Raw genomic sequence first — 20155 nt, forward strand, 5'->3', positions numbered from 1 at the left:
TTCCCTAGAATTTGCGTTTGCTCAATCTCGAGACAGAATGGTGGAATTTGACAAAGTTCTGGCAATCCGTGATCCTGATTGATCATGGAAGTGCTATCAGTTCTTTGGGTTCTGCCGTAGTCAAAAGAAAGATGAAATTCACAGATGAAAGGGCATCGCAGATATGATCTGCACGGGGGTCATGCGTATGACGAAGTTTAGTATGGGGCTCGAGATTTAATTATCTCGTGTTTCATACACCCCGAGATGTTAATCTAACAACTTGAATAATCATACTTGATGATAAAACGTTGGTAGCTGCGGTTTAAGTCAAAACCTTAGAAGCCACGTAAAATAAAATTTTGCATAAACCGATTAGAGGCGTCTAACTTGGTTTTGCAGGATGTGCATGTGATGTGGTATAGCAATGCTCATATTCAATTTGATTATGTATGAGATGACTATATGATGTAATTAACATGACCTGCGTGTCATGATTCGGCATGATGGTTGGAGCCATATGATTGTCACTTTAATGACCTGCGTGTCAACCTTAAGTAATGCACTTATTTTATTAGCTATATAGATAGCAATATTATCTGGTGCATCAACAGGATGGTGGCAATCTTCGTGAAGGTGAACACCGACGCGAATGCCGAAGACGAAGAAATGAAATACTTCTCCGTCAGAAAGGGCTATGCCATATCATGCTATTATGAATTGCCTGAGATGTTTATCCCTTATGATGCACCCTTCTTGATTGCGCGGTAGTCGCTTTTTATTAGGGTGATCTCTCACTTAAAATATCAAAGTAGTTAGTGTTCACCCAAGTGTAGCACCGTCTGAAATTCGTATCTTTTCGGGTTGCGCCATGTACACATGAGCACGAACGAATCGAGAGGAATGAGGCGGGTGAGGTCAGACCTCGCAGCAAGATCACTTGGTTGTCTTTGACGTTCAGGCAGGAGAGTCCTGAGCTCGGAACACGCCCATCGAAATATGAACAAGAATCACATAGAGATGTGATCGGCAAGTTGTCCTACCGATTGAAATTCGTGTCATCAGTGATGAACCCGTCAATGGCATCGAATAGAAATATGGATCTTGAAATCACTCTAAATCAATTATGAGAGATATTGATTTGAGTGGGAGCGCACTGTTGAATTAACATGTTTAATTCTTAGTGCAATTAATTATGAACACTGTCTAAGTGTTTCTTGCAAAATAGTTGTAGAATAATGGCTCGCGTTTCCACCTTCCGTGTTAAAATTGAATAGCTGTTAAATATCTGGTTAAAACTTTATGTTTGGTAACGTAATGTGAGGATTGTCCTCAAAAGTGCCGAGAAGGATTTTTTCCTATCGCATGCTTTCCATATCCTCCCGCTAATGCTATGGATCATGTGACTCTCGTCCTTCGATCCAAAAGCTAGAATTGTGTTACGGTCAAGTGGAATATGTTTGCTTCCATGAAACCCAAACTTCGAAAGTTGGGATAGTTATATGATATTCATGGAACTGAAAATTATTTTCAGATACAAACAAAGCAATGTTTGTTTGCAAGTATTAGTAAAGTGTTTACTATGCATTTGACTGTTGGGAAAGGGATCCAGAAGAACGCCTGTCATATAATGAAAGGTGAATAAAACAACAACTTAAAGAGAAAGGATGTGTCCAAAGGGTGTTAGTATGACTTACACGCCTAGGAAGTTCGGGGCTAACGCCACTCTTAAGTTGGGTGCTTCTTTTGCGAGTAGGAGAAATACTAAAAGTTAAACAGTTAGAAGTATAAAGGCAGAAAGAGAGATGACTGGAATATCCAGCTCAGGTATGAATTTCATACAAGTTTTTGATGTATAGTAGGCTGGTCAAAGATATAGTTCTTGGGAATTATGGTTAAACATGTTAATCACTAATTCTTGGGTATTGTGAGTTAATCACAAAGATACCCGCTCGATTGCATTCTGTTGCGAATCAATGTAAGAGATACTATGGCCTAAAGACTAGCCAGAAATGAGGTTAAGGTATACACAGGGAACATAGTAAATGTTACTATACCTTCCATAGGTGTATTGATGTCTGTATTTATTTTCATAATTCATTTAGAGTTTTACAAACTCTAGCCCATTGCATGAGGTATCTTGCAAGAAGGTTGTTCATTAGAGAACCTTTTATGTTCGATGTTATGAATAACACAAGGGCCATACTTTCATTATGAATGAGATGTATGTTATGAATATTGATAATAATACAATACCTTTGGGTTTACTTTCATAATTCATTTTAGAGTTTCTTACACTCTAGCCCATTGCATAATGTTTATTGCAAAAGAGTTGTTCATAAAAACAACAATTGTTGTTAAGTATTATGAATAACATGAAGGGCCATGCTTCCATCCAAGATGGGATGTATGTTATGAATATTGATGGTAATATGATACATCCGTAACACTGACGCTAAATGTCGCAAGACTAAAAGAATACCACAAAAGTGTGGCACTACATTTGGTCACATTGGAGAAACCCACATGGAAAATTCCATTATGATGGATTTTGAAGTCTTTTTGATTTTGAATCATCTGACACTTGCAACTTTCCTCCGAAAAGTGAAGTGACTGAAATACCGTTCACATGCCATAAGGAATGAGCAACAAACTTATTGGTGATCATACATTTTGATGTGTGTAGTTCAATAAATGTTGTTGCAAGTAGTGGATTTATATATCTTCAGAAATGACTCAAGTAGATATATGGATATTTGCTTGATGAGACGTAAGTCTGGATCTTTTGAAATCATTCGAAAGGTTTTCAAAAATGAAGTAGAAGTTATTGTAACAAGGAAATTATGTTTCTACAATTTGATTGCAGAAAGGAACATCTGAGTTACAAGTTTAGCGAATGTCTGATGAGTTGTGAAAAGAGTTTCATAACTTACACCTTCCGGAACACCACTATGAGTGGAATGTCTGTGAAGATGTAATCTAACCATTTATGACATGGTAAGGTCAAAGATGACATAAATAAATTTGCCATTATCCCTTTTAAAGTGATGCTTTAGAGACTGCGGCTTTTACACTGAAAAGAGGTACATCGAGTCTGTTGAAATGAAGCCATGGTATGGTACGCCCAACCATGTTATATATTTTCTTAACATTTGGAATATGGGGCTTGTGTAAAAGGTTACAAACCTATTCCAAATCAGACAAGTGCTAATTTGTAGGTTATACCAAAATGTTGGGTATTCCTCCCTCACTATACCAAGGCAAATAGTTTTGCCACGAAACGTTGTACTTTTAAAGAGAATGGTTCTTTCAAAAAGGTGAGTGGGAGAATAGTGCAACTCGACGAGATAAACAGTATCTTCGTCATCATATCAAAGGAAAGAGACATTGGAAGTAATTCCAGAGTTTCCTACTGTGACTGATACGGAAGTCTCTACAATAAAATGTATGAACTTCGGTCGAACTTGCAGCTGAACCACGTAGGCAAGGCTCGTGCAATCCTCTCAGGTGCGCAAACGAGATATTGTTGTTAGACAACATTATACCTACGATACACAAGGAAGCGTTGATGGGCCCTGACTCCGGAATTGGCTAAATGCCAATACAACCCGAGTTAGTTTCCATATAAGTGATTCAAGATTAAAACCTTGATACACCTTTCGGAAGACTTAGAGTCTAACGAATATTTATGGAACTTAAGACTGATACGGATAAAAATGTTTTATCCATAAAGCTCGACTTGTTGAAATAACAAGTTCAAGAGTTGACTACGATGAGGTTGTTTTCATCGTAGCGATGCTTAAAGTCAGTTCGGGTTGAACTAGCAATTAATACATATTTCAATCATGAGATATGAAACAAGGATGACAATAGGATTTCCATCTGATGGAAATGAAACCAAGGACTTGCTTGTGTTACAGTCCAAGGCATTTTGTCTATCCAGAGGATGCTAGTAAGGGTGCAAACTTCAGAGTTCCAGCGATGGACAGAAGAGAGCAAAATGGAGTTGGAATCTTCATGCTTTGATGAAATGGTCAAAGGGGTTTGACTTCATCAATGGGTAACGAAGATGCTTGTAATTCAAGAAAGTGAGTGGGAGCGTAATAATATTTCTAAAAACCTTGTGTGCTTGACACATTGTTAATTGGAAATAAATTTCTTGGCAGGAATTAGGACTTCATTTGAGAATAGTTTTTTGATGAAGTGCTTAGGCTAAATAGCCTCAATATTAGGCATAATGATCTATGGAGATAGATTTACCTAATAGGGCTAAGCAATGAATACATATTGACAAGGTGCTAAAACCTTTTAGCATTTAAAACCGCCAAGGAGTGATTCTTGCCAGAGTCACATGGAAGAGTTTTTTGCAAGACTCGGTGTCCCAAAACACTAATGAGCAAAATACATGATGCAGATTCCACACACTTTTGTGTTTGGATTAATCATGTATTCCATGGTATGTAAACAACCAGATATGTCCGATACTCCCAAGGTGTTGCGAGTATGGATACTAAAGTGATCAAAGTACTGATCATTGGACAATAGTGAAAGATGTCATTGAGTACTAGAGTAAGTACTGATGATATGTTTTCTCGCAAGCGGAGATCATGAAGAGTTCGTTGTAAAATGTTACATCGAAACAGTCTTCATCTTTTCTCCATGTGATTTTCGATTTAAATTGAGGGTTTTGTGTAACACAATATGGTGGTGCAGTTAGTTGGAAATTGTTCCAAACAAGTTACTGTGGCGAATTCTATAACAGAGGCGGAGTATGTTGCCGCTTTAGAAGCGACAAAGACAAAGATGTTGAATCATATAGTTCATTCATGAACTTAGTATGGTTCCAAGAAGGCTTTGGTCAATGGGACACTACTGCAGATAGTTGCTCCATAACTCAGTCTGAGGAATCAGGTTTCGACCAATGATTCACATATATACAAAGCCAAGTCCGCACAAAATATGAATTTCGTGAAAGCGTGAAAACGCGAGGATATGGAGAGATACACATGGAGCTGAAGTTGTCAGATCCGATGGACATCAGGCTATACCACATGCGAAGCATTTTTTACACCGGTATGCCATAGGTGTAAAGTGCATTTGCATTAACTAGATTATTGACTCTAGTGCAAGTGGGAGTCTGTAGGAGATATGCCCTAGAGGCAATAATGAATGATATTATTTATCTCTGAGTTCATAATTATGTTTATGTTCTATGCTATAACTGCTATGGTTCTCGAGTCTGCAATAACCACGAGGCTCGGAGGAAGACTCATATGCACATGTGGAATAATAAACGGTAAAATGTATTCCTAGTCTGGCCTATAAGACTAGCTCAAGTGTTGCATGATGGTTCTGTTTTCCTGATCATGGGCATGTCTATGCTAGCAACCTTGAGGGCACAATGTTAAGAGAACATTTGTGTTGAATCGACCCGGATTGATGTTATGCTAAGAGATTCATTCGTCACAAGTTAATGGTACATAACACAGAGATGGTTAACGTTTGCATGATTCCTTAGACCATGAGAGTATCGAGTTTCTTCATGCTTGCTTCATGAACTTTGGGGTTTGTTAAACGTCATCCGTAAATGGGTGGCTATTACGGCGGCTTACGGGTTCATGGAAAAGTGTGTCAAGTAACTTGATAGCTCAAGATTGGGATTTGATCCTCCGACGATGGAGAGATATTCTCAGGCCCTCTCGGTATTACGGTATCCATCATCGTCTGGCCAGACACAGTGTGATTTGATCACTGGGATGCCGGAACACGGAAACGAGAAAAGAGAACAAAACCGGTAACGAGGTAACTTGCATGGTGGAAAAATTGTTTGTCCATGGGGACACAATAAATCTCACCTCGGGTGTTTGTGACATATCGCGAAGCAACAGGAATAGCTCACTGCAACTGGAGGTTCACTCGAATATTTATTCGTGTGGGTATAGGGGTCAATATGGGTGTCCACGGCTCCGATGTTGATCATTGATCGGAAGGGGTTCCGGGTCATGTCTATACTTCACCGAACCTATAGGTTCACATGCTTAAGGGTCATCTATCTGCTGAATACTAGACAAGGAGTCTGAGAGAAAATCACCGAAAAAGTTTCGGACACCGGGAAAGTTTCGGATAGCGGAAAAGGTTCCGCAGAGAGAGGTCATCGGATGAGTTTCGATGAAACTGAAAAGTTGTTTCAGGGGATACCATTAAGTCAAATTGGTTTCGGCACATGCCTGATAATTCTTGGAGGGTGCCAGAATCATTCTGGAAGCTTTCTGGAATTTTCCGGGATAATAACCGGATATGCTCCGGAGCTGCCGGAACCACTTCAAATGCTTTTCGCAGATGAAAATCACTAAACCGGAATTGTTTCAGAACGCGTTGAAAATCATTTTGGTGGGTACTGGAAATGTTCTAAGCCCACATAAATATTTCCAGTTCGAACGGACGCTGAAAAATGTCATTGTGAATAGTGAAAGTACTTTTTGGGATATTTATGGAAAGCCACCTTTTGGGGCTTTTCCCAAAAGGCTTCTAGAAGGACTTAGGGATCAAGGAACCCCCTTTGGGGGGCCCCCATGAAGGTGGGACGTTGGAGGGTGCAGCTCCTCCATGGGGCTCCACTTGTCATCCCTTTATGCCTTTTATATCCTTTGTGTGTGACATAAAGTGAGGGCACTTTTGGTATTTCAGAATACCCATCCTACCCCTTGGTTTCCCTATAAATAGGAGGTGAGGGGGCTGCCCAAACCTCATCCCTTATCACATACAAGTGCCATGCAATGATCTGGCTTCTTCTCTCCCTCCCATGAAAAGAGTTTCGTAGAGCCGTAAGGCTGTCTGGGTTTCGGCAGGAACTAGTTCTGGACGGCGAAGCCCTGCCGGATAGATGACACCGTATGTGTGCAACTCTGTAGAGAGATCGTAGTTTCGGTCTTAGTTCGTGAGTTCCTCCCGAAGGGCTGTCCGTGTGACCGTCCGAGTTTTGAAGGTCCTCCCGAAGGGCTGTCCGAGTGACCGTTCGAGTTTCGAAGGTCCTCCCGAAGGGCTGTCCGCGACACCGTCTGGGGGGCTGTTCGACCGCCTCCCGAAGGGCTGTCTGAGGAGCAGATGAGGGTATACATCCTCGCGGTTGGGAGGTTGTAAATCCTAGTTGCGAGGATCTGCACCGCCGATCGTCATCGACTCTACTTCCCGCTGCGCTACGAGTCGGTAACGAAAAAGATCAAACCATGTATGTAGTCTCGATAGTGGTCCTGGGATGGTGCGTAGGTCGGAAATTTTTGTTTTCTGCCGCGTTCCCCTACGGAGGGGGCCATCGGGCTTGCCACGCGGCCGCCAAGGATGGTAGCGGCGAAGCTTCTCTCCGCTCCATGGCTCACATGGGGACTTTGGATCTGAGGCAGGGCCTCAACGGTGAGCGCGTCGTCGTTCCCGCAGTAGATGACCGGTGATGGCTATGAGGGCCGCTTCCTTGGCCGCGCAGGCGAGGTGGCGACGGATGTGGCTTGCGAAGCGGGGGCTGTCCTCGTCGGCTCCCGTCGCAAGATCTGAAGGTGGTGGCCTCCTGTGTGACTGGTTCGTCCAGCCCAACCTCCTCCCGCGTCCGGCGACCTTTGGTCCCCTGATCCGATGGCTGGTTCGGGGCCCGGGGTGCCAGACATGACCGGGGAAACCCTTGGCCGACGGTGAAGGCCACGAAGGCGACTACGCTGTGGGCGACATCCACCTCCTTGGAGGCATCATCGAGGTCTACCTTTCCATTTCCCCCATGGTCCTTGGGGAAAACTAGAATCGTTGATTTGGGCAGCAGTGGCCCTCGGTGCCTTCACCTTCTTGAAGGCGCTGCCTTTAGACATTAGGGCGGGCTCGACTCTCGCACAAGTCTTTGGCAGTATTCTTCAGTGGTGCGGCAGTAGTGTGGCAGGTGCTCCAGCTCCGCTCCATGGACTCTCATTGCACATATTCTCCTGGCATCTTCTTTGGCGAGTCCTTCCAGCGGCTTGGGTTTGATCTGTGCTCTGTTTCAACGCACAAGTCTGAAAGCCTCTGGCTGCTTCGCGAGGCAAGGCGCTTGTGTGTGCCGTCCTTCCTCGGCTACCGTTTGGTCATGTCCTTGCGTGCTCATGGGAGCATCTCTGCCTGCCGACGGGATGGAGCTCTACGAGCCAGGGCAAGAGGGTAGGTGGTGCCCTCTTCGGAGGCGGAGATAGCTGGCGTGACGATGGTGTTGTGACAAGGATTCGGCGACACACGGGCTTCCTCCAGCGGACGAGCAACCTTCATGGCTCCATCTCCTCTATGACACAATCACGGCGTCGACCAAAGACTGTTAGGATGATCTCCACCCTGTGGGCCCAACGGCCCACCGGGCCCTTAGATCTGTGCCCTGATCGGGGGCGCTCAACCCACTATGGTTGACGGGCCCCTGTCACCTGCACTATATATAAAGAGGTGGGGGCCGGCGGCTCGCATCACGAGGTTCGTCGCAACGCTGTACACCCCACCTAATCCCCTACCGATCTAGGGTTAGTGCAGTGCTGATGGGAAGCGCCGCCACCACTTCGCCCACTACTCTCTGCCATCACCGGCCACCGTCACCGAGGCCGGCACCGGTGGCTCCTCGAGCTACAACAAGAAGGTAGAACTACTGCTAATCCCTAACCCTACCCGGTCCAGAGGATCTATCAATGGTATTAGAGCCAGGTTTGGTTTAGGATTTTCAGTAGAAAAGAACACAAAATGAAATCTTCCCCCCTCCCGAAGAACCCTACACAGGGCAAAGAAGATCACCGGAGCAGGGCCTTGCGCCCGCCGGCAAAGAGCGCCGCCGTCATGGCCGCGCCTCTTCCTCTCGATCCCGACACGCATCGGCAAGCCGAGGTGCGGGGACAAAGAACAACCTTTTGGGGCAAAGGGCACCTCCACAGGACCACTTGACAGCGGCGCGCTCTCCGGCGGGAGTTCGCGCACGCCGTCAAGGGGAACTGTAGGGCGCCGCCACTCGCCATCGTTTTGAGCACCGTCGGACGCGGGGAGGAACAGAGATTGCCCTCCCATTGTTCTCTCTCTCGCTGTTATCAGTGGGGGATAGAGGAGGTGAAAGATAGAAAGAAAGGGGGAAGGAAGCAGAGAGCCCCGTGCGGCGCAATGGCGCGACGCCGTCGCCGGTGGCCGGGCGAACCGCTCTCTTCCTGCTGTCTACGGCGAGGAGAGCAACAGCGAGAAGGAGAGCGGGAGTGCGCGAGATGAAAGGAAGGAAAAGAGGGGCTCGCGCGGCGCGGCGCGGTCGCCGGTCGAAGCCATTGCCGGCGGCCGGCGCGGGCAGCCGGGGCGCTGCCCCTGTTTCGTCGCCACGGGCGAGAGAGAGGCACGTGGGGGCGGAATGAGTGCTAGGGTTCTCCCCACGACGGGTGCTGGTTTTGATCCACCGCATCGCCCGCTGGACCGTCGGATTCCATCCGACGGCCAGGATTGAGCAGCGCCGGCTCGGAGCGGCTGCTGGGCCGAAAGTGTAGCTGGGCCATGGCCAGCCGCCGCGGGCGCGCGCGGGGCGCTGGGCCGAGGCCGCGCCGCGCTTGGCCGAGGCCGTAGCCGCACGCCGGGCCAGGTGCAATTTTTTAATAGTTTTGTGTCCAGGTTTTGGGCAATTTTTTCTATATAATTTTCTTTTCAAATTACTCAGAGAAATTTTTTGTTTAGAAAATATAAAAATAAATAGAAAAGGTTCTTGAAAATAAAAATAAAAAAATACCAGAAAAAGAAAAGTTCATGAATTTTACAAAGAAAACAATAAAGTTCATGAATTTTTATTTGGTCAAAGAAAAGTTTCTGTAAAGAATAAAAAGTTCATGAATTTGTATTCATGTTTTCCGCTGCAAAATAAAATTAAAAGTGCTCTTTTAAAAAAAGTGAATGGAACTAAAGTAAAAGATTAAATTGTTACTTCTCTAATGCAATTTTGAACCAACCGGTTAAAATTGCTTAGAGAGTAAAAGAGTACAGAATTATTTTTGAATAGAATATTGTAATGTTTCCGCTGCAAAGAAAAAGTTTTATCCTTCAATTATTTTGGAACCAACAGGAAAATTTAATTGGAAGAACTGTTCTTAGCAATGATTTTCCCCTGTGGGTGAAATCAGATTCAGATAGTTTCGCTATGATAAAAGAACGATATTTGTTTTAAAGTTAAAATATGGTATTGTTATTTTTTGACCAACATTGATGATAACAGTACTATAATTTTTTGAGTCTTATGTTCAAAGCTTAAATATTTGATAAATTTTGTATCAAAGTGATCAATTTTCAGAGAAGAGATAAAGATCAAGAAATGCTCTTGAACTAGAGAAATGTATATTTCTTGTTCCCGCTGCAATAAAGTCGATGATGATTATTATTTCTTAGGAAAGTTGTTTAATAGAAATACTATCATCACATTGTTTATGAGTTATATGCATTATTTCCATTTCAGCCCAACGATGATATGGAATTAATGTAGAAGAATGAGTTTTATTCTAATTTTATCACAACGGTGATTTAGAGTATAAAAAGGAAGTTTTACAAAAGTTTAATGTGCATATTTTTTAACTAGACCAACGTAGGGTTATTTTTATGCTCATTATTGTTGATTATTGGCTAAGTTTTCTCAGACTAAAAGTTTTCCATACTTTCATTCGCGAAAGCGAATGGCTAGGTACTTGTGACCCGAAAGATGACCAAGAAAGGTCATTACGTGAGGGAGTATGTTCTCTCTAAAGAATGGCTTCAAAAGAAAAGAGATAGATCATTGAGAGTCTTGGTCGACGAATGGATTTCATGTACTCTCTATGATTTGAGATAAAACAAGCAACATGCGTGTTTAATTTGACCAACGTCGGATCAAGCATGTGTGTCAAAAAGCATTCAGATTTATTTATAAATTTGATGATTGAATATGCAGTCAAAAGAGCCAATTCTGGCATTTATGTCCCTTACAGGGAATTACCCGCATGGCGGGAAAAGATGATTATGATAAAACCCGCATGGCAGGATAAGTCTGGGAAAATCCCTGCGTAACCCATATGGCAGCAGAAATTTTCTCAGACTTATCCTGTATGACAGGAGAAAGACATGATGACTCATGTGCTTTTAATGTGTCCCACTCTGGGAGAAAAGTACGGAGTAGCTATTATGCTTTCCTAGTATCAACCGTACATCTTATGTGTAACGGTCATTAAGCACTCAATAAATCCGAAGAGAATAAAAGTTACAGACGAAACTAAAGATAAGAATGATATGCAAGTGTGACTTGCAAAAGTACTAATGATAAAGAACTCTGTTGAGTTTCTGAAATGGAATGAGGAAAAAGTACTCCCATACTAGTTAAAAGATAACTTCATTTTGTATGAAGAGATAACTTCATTTCGTATGAAGTAATCTGATGAATGAAGTAGATACTCAAAGTTTCCTCAATTCACAAGAGTTTTCAATGGTTTTCGAAATTGTGGCGGAAAAGTTCTTGCCACATTTTGAGGGGGAGAAAGATATATGAGATAAATTAAGAATGATGAAACTCCCCTATACTTTAGATAATGTGATGAAGAATGTGATCGTCTGGGGGAGTACGACAGTCATATTAATACCCCTAAAGAAAAGAAATAGTTGTATTTCTGGATCTTTTACAGTTCCGAAAGCAGAGTAAGGAATACTAAGACGGTGCTTAAAGTGCCATAAAGAAGAAAGTTTGAACAGAATAAACCCAAATTATAAAGTTTAAAGATACGCCATTTTTAGTGAAGATGGAGTAATCTGGGGGAGCATGTTGTATGACCTATACAACACATGTTGTTAGCTCTATAAAGGATGAATGAGTAAACATGGATCTTGTGATACAGGTCCCTGTAAAACCTATTGCCTCTTGGAAATGAAAGACTATAGAATTAGTTTGCCTCTTGCAATGACAGAGCAACAACATCCCCATATGAAAGAAGTGCCAGTACCTGAGACACTGATGGTCTCAAGGAATGAGAAAATCAAATACTTCTGATTACTATAAAGTCTATGTTAGTGAAATTCAAATGGAGGTTGATCCCACCTCATTTAAAGCGCTCATTCGAGCTTTGAGAAGTGTCTGCTTATCTAAATGATAAGAGACTATGTGAGATGAAATAAAATTGGTGAATCCCAACGATGTTTGGGACTCATAAGTAATTTCCAATGGAGCATAAACAGTAGGATGTAAAGGGTCTACAAGGTCAATGTGACTCCAAAGGAAATATGTAAAGGTGTAAAACACGACTTAAATCGGAAGGTTTTTGCGTGTTTTGCACTGAATAGATTACAATGAGTGTTGGTAGCACATCATGATCTGACTAACATCAGATGAAAGTAAAGAACATAGGGGATACTGTCTGAAGAAGTCTTTTATGGACTAAAGCAATCAAATGTTGTTTTGGGTTAAAGAAAATGAGAGGACCATTGTATTCGTGCAAAGTTATAGAATGGGAAATTCATTTCCTAATCCTATGCATGTGGATGACATCCTACTTGCTAGTGGTGATGTCAATCTACTGCAGGAGGAAAAAAGAAGTTCTTGTCCTCAAAGTTCAAAAGAATGTTCTCGATAGAGTGTCTCTCGTTATAAGTATCGAGATTCACAAAGAAAAGAATAAAATGGGGTATTAGGGATGTCGAATGGACATGCTAAGAAAGGTCTCTAAAGTATGCATGCGAGAAAACCTACGCCTGTTCTTATAGTCAAGGGTAATAGAACTGGAAATTATGGTGTTCCAAAAGTTGATGAGAAAAGATTGAAAACGGATATGTTACCATATGCTTCAGTTGTTGGAAGCTCAATACATTACCCTGACACAGTTCACATATCTGGGTTGTTTTGGCAATGTCCAGTCCATATATAGATAACTGGAATGGAGTCAAAGATATCGGCCTCAAGCTGAAAGAAACAAGTGCTCTCAAAAGATTGTGAGTACAAAGACATGACTTGTGAAATGTATAGCGAAATCCACAATTGTCGCTAACTTTCATACCTGGATGTTTTTGTGTGGAAAAGCTCCAAAGAATGAAACAATCATCATCAATGTGATGCAAAGATATGTTATAGCTTGATATGAGGCTGAGGGACAGGCAAAATGGTTATGAAGACCTGTACCCGGATTTGATAATGGTTGACAACAACGATAACTATTTTAAGTCTTCCGCTCCTATGACAACGAGTCAAGTGTTGATGCAAAACACACTGACACGGAGTTATGCGTTGTAAAGGAGAAAGTGCGGAATTATGTAGGAATGCTTGAAGCATAAAAGCAACAGACAAGTCTTTGCAGATCTGCTTATTAAAGGCTTACCGCCCAGTGTGTTTGGAGAACACACAGTCGACATGGGTTTTATGGTATAGTCTAAAATTTTCGGACAATAAAAGGACCCAAGGTTAAAGAATTTGTTTCAAAACAGAGAGGTACGTTGTGGTTATCTGATTCTATCGGCAATTGAGCTGTGACGATGAAACATGTTCGATGTATTGATCTATTATGAAATGAGTAAAGTAAAAGTATAAGGTCAAAAGTAAAAGTTGAGATAAAGGGGGAGAATGTTAGGATGATCTCCACCGTGTGGGCCCAACGGCCCACCGGGCCCTTAGATCTGCGCCCTGATCGGGGGCGCTCAACCCACTATGGTTGACGGGCCCCTGTCACCTGCACTATATATAAAGAGGTGGGGTCGACGGCTCGCATCACGAGGTTCATCGCAACGCCGTAAACCCCACCTAATCCCCTACCGATTTAGGGTTAGTGCAGTGCTGATGGGAAGCGCCGCCACCACTTCGCCCACTACTCTCTGCCATCACCGGCCACCGTCACCGAGGCCGGCACTGGTGGCTCCTCGAGCTACAACAAGAAGGTAGAACTACTGCTAATCCCTAACCCTACCCGATCCAGAGGATCTATCAAAGACTACATTGCCGAAGCTTGTGCTTAACGTCGGTCTATTAGCATGTTTCTCAGTTTCTTAAAAAAAGCATATTTCCTAGAGTGTCGTGGAATTGTCACGGAAGATGTCCTTAGTGTCAGGACTTAGTCGCGAGGCCAACGCATCTATGTGGTAGCTTGAGAGGGGTTGAGCAGAATCAAGAGACGCAACACAAGACAGGGATTTAGACAGCTTCGGGCCCCGGGAAACATCATCCGGTAACAACCCTACATACTGTTTGAGGCTAGGTCTCATTATCATCACGAGGGAGTCGCCGTAAACCGGCATCCTCTTTGTGTCTAGCCCTAAGATTGTTTCTTGCTTGTAGCCCGTCCTCTTTTGGGAGCCCTGACCCTCCTTATATATGTTGAAGGGGCGGGTTACATGTGGAGTCCTATTAGGATTAGGACTAGTCTATCTCTAATATAAACCGGATACAAGTCCTGGTCTTAACTCCTTGTAAGGTAAATATTCGTCATGCCTTTCTCCTTAAACCGGCCCACCATAGTATGAACCGGCCTTCATGAACCGCCCGTTGGGCCACCGGGTCTTGTCGCTCCTCTGACCTGCCTGCCGGATTAACAATGAATCATAAACCGCCAGGTCCAAACGGGTCACCAGTGAATCGTCAAGTTTCAGCCGGGTCTCAAGTAAACCGCCAAGTCCGGCCGGGTTAAAGTTCCGGCCGGTTTACGCCACGGGGTATATCCCCGACATTAGCCCCCAAGTTTAGCTTGGATTTATCCATGGTAAACTTATGCTGCAAAATAAACACAAGAACCAACTTGACAGGTTGTGCTCCGGATTAAGAATTCTTGTAGACCGGCACCTATTCATCCTTAAATCCTTGTCATTTTCTCCTTCTAGAAAATCCGGATCAATAACCAGCCTCATACTCAAATTGCTGACGTTGGTTTCTCATAGGAAAATATTGTGAAGAATAATCCACTTGAGTCGGCTTCCAAAGCACCGGTTTAAGAAATATAGGTCTTGAAATACTCATCTGATATTCATCCGGTTTGAAGATCTAAAACTTGCCGGTTTAATATTACCAAAATTGCCGGGTTATAAAAACTGATAATTTCGGGTCATGATTGTTTCCAACGCCGGTTCATGATTGTTGCCAACGCCGGTTCATGATTGTTGCAGACACCAGGTCAATTTGGTTAGCTCAAAACTGAAATTTAGAAGATATTTCCCCCTTATATCCATATTACCTGTAGCCCCCAAGTTTTGAACAAAACAAAGTGATGATTTGAGACTTGCTTCCATATAATTACTACCACTTTGAAGAAATCCTTGTTGCTCATCTCAGTCACTAGTGAAAACTGAAGACTCCATATATGTAGCCCCCAAGTGCCGGGTTGTCATGCTTGCAGCAACCTGGGACTTGCAATTGCTTATAAAAACTTCAATCAGTGTAGCCCCCAAGGGCTGGCTTAGTAAGATAATAATGAACCGGGACTTGATATATACTTCAATGAAAATAACATATGATAATGTAGCTTCCATCGTAGGGCTTGAACCCACGTCCACAAGGTTAAGAGCTTTGTGTTTTACCAACTGAGCAATGGATCCTTCAATATTATGGACGAAAACTTGTGTACCTTGAATTGTTGACACGAGCAATTGGTAGCCCCCAAGGGCCGGCTCATTATAATATGATGAGTCGGGTCTTCAATAAGACTAGTAAAAATGACTTTGCATTAGCCCCCAAGTGTCATGGTGCATGCTTGCAGCGACATGAGACTTGCATGTAATCTCAATTTAAATAATGTAGCCCCCAAGTGCCGGGTTGTAAGCCTGCAGTGACTCGGGACTATTCCCTCCATTGTAGAATAAATCATATCCTTTGATAAAATAATAGCCATTGCGCTAAAGCGACTTTGAAAATTCAATAATACCGGTTATTAATAAGCATAAAAATCCAGCCATGTTGGCTATTCAAGATAATATAATCTGGTATGAAAACCTTATTCATTCAATATCATAATGAAAATTCAGCCAAGTTTGGCTATTTGAATAATATAACCCAATGATTTATAAGCGCATAATTCCAATGGCGCAATCCAAATATATATACTGGCGACTTATAGTCCAAAGCCAGGCCGGTTTAACAAACCTGTTTCTGCATACAACAAGTTTAAAGTGTCCTGGCGGTTTACCACCGGACGGGTCATAAGGCCCAACATATACCCCGGGTTTATACCCAAGGATGCACTTAAGAATAATCAAATATGAAATATATCATACCTGTGACATTGAATCACATTGTTGGTTTTACCAACTTTTTTGTAGTAAAGGTGATAACCCCAATCTTGAGTACTGATAACTCCTTTCATATTGTGCCTGTTTAAGATAAAACCGTACCGGGTTGATAGTCTTCGGATTATAACTTGATCGTGTACTGACAACTTGTAGTTGACAGCCTAACCGGGTTGATAAACGCCGGTTTGAAAGCATCACAAATCTTATCAAAAGAAAGCAAAACTTAGCAAAAAGAAAATAAAACCGTTGTAGTCGAGGCTTTTCATGGGCTGCCAGGTCCCAAATTCGAGGCTTTTCATGGGCTGCCAGGCCACTGAGTTAAACCATTTTTGCAAAGCCTTTTAAGATGGTCCTCAATCCTTAACCAATCATCGTTTTAACTTGACAAGTTCAGGGTCTTCATTTTAGAGTAACTTGTCAAAGTTCGAAGGGTCATACCAGGTTTACCTGGGCGGAGTGACTTACTTAAATAGGCAGGTTAACCCGGGGTTTTAGGTGTATACACCAGGCTTCCAAGCCATGGCTTGATAGCCCATTACAAGTGTAGATTCTAAATTCATTTCGATAGCAAAGAATCCCCAAGTAACGTTTTGAGCTGTGCTCATTGGGTGCCTATGTTTGAGTTGTTGTTGTTTTACAACACTCTCTTTGGCCCCAGATTGATTTGGCTTTGAACCGATCAAAAGGTGTGACTATGGTTCGGATACAACCAAGCCCCCAAGTGATCAATAATATGATAAGCCAATAAGGCAGGATACCCATGTTTGAACCGCGCATCATGGCAGCAGGTCCTCTTTGGTAATTTTTAACTTTTTGCAAGAGATAAATTCTTCTTGAACCGGGATCTTGAACCGGATATTGAGAGCTTCAAAACTTTGTGGGAGACATCTTTCCCTTGAACCAGATTTTAAACCGGAATCTTCATTTTCAACCGGAAATTTTCTGACGGCCTTTAAATTTGCACCAATATGGCGGTTTAGGGTCTTGCATTGAACAACTTTGCAAACCAGAGTAATTGCTCTTTTAAAGAAGGCAATATAAAATATATTGGATGAGTTTCACCTGATATATCATGCCAGGGGTTATCCACCGTGGAGTTGATGATCACCGTCGTGAAGCTGAAATCAATCATGGCCGAGTCAGCCGCGGTAGACGGCCACGGCGTTTGTAAACCGGCGCGGTCGCGAGTGACGGCCACGGCGTTGTAAACCGGTGCGGGAGTCCGTTGAGTAACAACAACCAGCTGTACTGAAATGATGTCGGCATGCCTCCATCTCCGTGGCATAATACCACTTTGTAGTGGATTTTGTCCTGCGTAAAATACTACAAGACAGAGTAACTATTTCGCAGACAGATACTGTATACAGATGAAACAGATAAGATGGGTATCACCTGATGTTTTTGCTGGATGGCCGGCTTATGGAGAGAGCCACGGGTCGTGACCCGGCGGTGCAGAACCGCGCGAGGCGGCGCAGGAGAGGCAGCGCTACCAAATCGTGGGGCGCGACCAGGGCGGCTCGGAGATGAAGACGATGACGACGACTAGCAGCACTGTGTGGAGGCAAAGTGACCCGGAACCGAGGTGGCTTGAAGGAATAGCAGCCACAGATGCGCTTCGAAGCTGCAGCGACGACCCAGAAACAGAGGCCAAGCGGGGATCGAACCGGCCGTCGATCCATGGAAGTAGCCCGGAGGCAGGGCTAGGCCAACTGTCGTGGATTTGTCATCTGGTTCAAAGCAGCAGCGCAATGGTGGTTCGGCGCGCGACAGCTAAGTGACGAGCATGCGGCCCAACGGTGAAGATGAAGGTGAAGCCGGTTTGAGCGAGGCCGGGGTGGTTTGGCCGCGTATACGGCGACTCGAGGTGGCTCGGAGGAGCAAGGCGTCTCAGGGCAACAAAGGCGAGTCCGGGGCGGCCCGGCACCGGTCCGGTGGCGGCTTGGAAGTGGGAGATGAGTAGCGGCGGTTCTCGGACGCAGTAGCGGACGCACTCAGGGCGGCTCATGGGCGTGATGGCGGTGACTTGACGAAACTGGCCGGCTCAGTGACGGCGAGTCATAGGCGTAGGAACAGCAGCTCAGATAGAGGCAGCGAAGCCGAGTCAAAGCTCACGGTAACGAGCCGCCTCGAAGATCCGTAGGCCCGTGGATGAGCGGATTTGGGCGCACAGAGGAGTAGTGCGGGAGCGACGCCGTCGACCGGCGCGGGCCTAGAGCAGGGCGGCCCGTGGCCGGACACAACCGGAAGCAACCCGGCAGGGTCTCGCAGGGACAGCCGAGGCGGCTCAGCGGCAACAGGGGGCCGAGTTGAAACTACGGACAAACAAATCGCTCTTCGGTAGCTCGGTGAGATGACAAACGGCGGCGACTTGGCATAGAAAACGAGACAGAGACTTGAGGCCTTACGGTCTGAAGCGGGTGGTAAGGCGAGGCTGTGAAGATCAAATCCCATCAGCTGACTTTACTAATCCAGCACCATGATGGATTGCCTTGGTTGCCTCCCCATGCAGCAGCTTTTGGTAAGTAAACAATTTGGAGTTGTAGAACAACCAGACCAAATGCGTGGCAAAGTACTAATTGAAGCAGTTTGATTGTCACTGTTGCCTCGTACGAACAGAGGCGTCTTCAGGCTTCTCGTGAAGACACCGCAGCAGGACCGGCCCCTGTACACGTGCCTAGCTTGGCCTGCTGGAGAAATATAAAGGACTACGGCGACTTGACCATAGCGCAGGACTGCTTCGAGTCGGCCTTGGTATATCCGTCCCGCAATGCGAGAAAGAAAAACTGCAGTGGAAAGCTTCATCTTGGTCTCGGCGACACGTAATAATAGCACATAAAACTGATCTTTATTCGGATTCGACGAAACGGGTCGTATCGATAAGCCAAAGAATATCCAAACCCTAGATCCCATCGAACTTAAAACTTGTTCACGTCATCGTGACTGCCACTGAAGTTTGACCTTTAATCTTGATTGATGAACTCATAGTCAATGTACTTTCGAGCCGGTTCTTCCTGATCTGGCAGATCGTTAATTTCTTGATCCTTTGAAGAGATCCCTTCAATAACTCATCACCACTGTGCGCGGGTCTCACGGTGGGCGCCAACTGTCGTGGAATTGTTACGACAGATGTCCTTAGTGTCAGGACTTAGTCGCGAGGCCAACGCATCTATGTGGTAGCTTAAGAGGGGGTTGAGCAGAATCGAGAGACACAACACAAGACAGGGATTTAGACAGCTTCGGGCCCCAGGAAACATCATCCGGTAACAACCCTACATGCTGTTTGAGGTTAGGTCTCATTATCATCACGAGGGAGTCGCCGTAAACCGGCATCCTCTCTGTGTCTAGCCCTAAGATTGTTTCTTGCTTGTAGCCCGTCCTCTTTTGGGAGCCCTGCCCCTCCTTATATATGTTGAAGGGGCGGGTTACATATGGAGTCCTATTAGGATTAGGACTAGTCTATCTCTAATATAAACCGGATACAAGTCCTGGTCTTAACTCCTTGTAAGGTAAATATTCGTCATGCCTTTCTTCTTAAACCGGCCCACCATAGTATGAACCGGCCTTCATGAACCGCCCGTTGGGCCACCGGGTCTTGTCGCTCCTCTGACCCGCCTGTCAGATTACCAATGAATCATAAACCGCCTGGTCCAAACGGGTCACCAGTGAATCGTCAAGTTTCAGCCGGGTCTCAAGTAAACCGCCAAGTCTGGCCGGGTTAAAATTCCGGCCGGTTTACGCCGCGGGGTATATTCCTGACATGGAGCATCTTCAACAGATGCGCGGTAGCGCGGCGCACTCAAATAGTGTTTTTACGCGCGGGAGGTTTACCAGACGCACAAAAACACGGCGCCCAACCCCGCGGCCCCATATGCAACAACCCACGCGCACAAGCCGGCGCCCTAAATTTGCTGCCCCACAGCCCGCATGCGCTAAAGTTTACAATTTCATT

This window comes from Triticum urartu, chromosome 7 (assembly GCF_003073215.2).
Source record: "Triticum urartu cultivar G1812 chromosome 7, Tu2.1, whole genome shotgun sequence".
Classification (NCBI taxonomy): domain Eukaryota; kingdom Viridiplantae; phylum Streptophyta; class Magnoliopsida; order Poales; family Poaceae; genus Triticum; species Triticum urartu.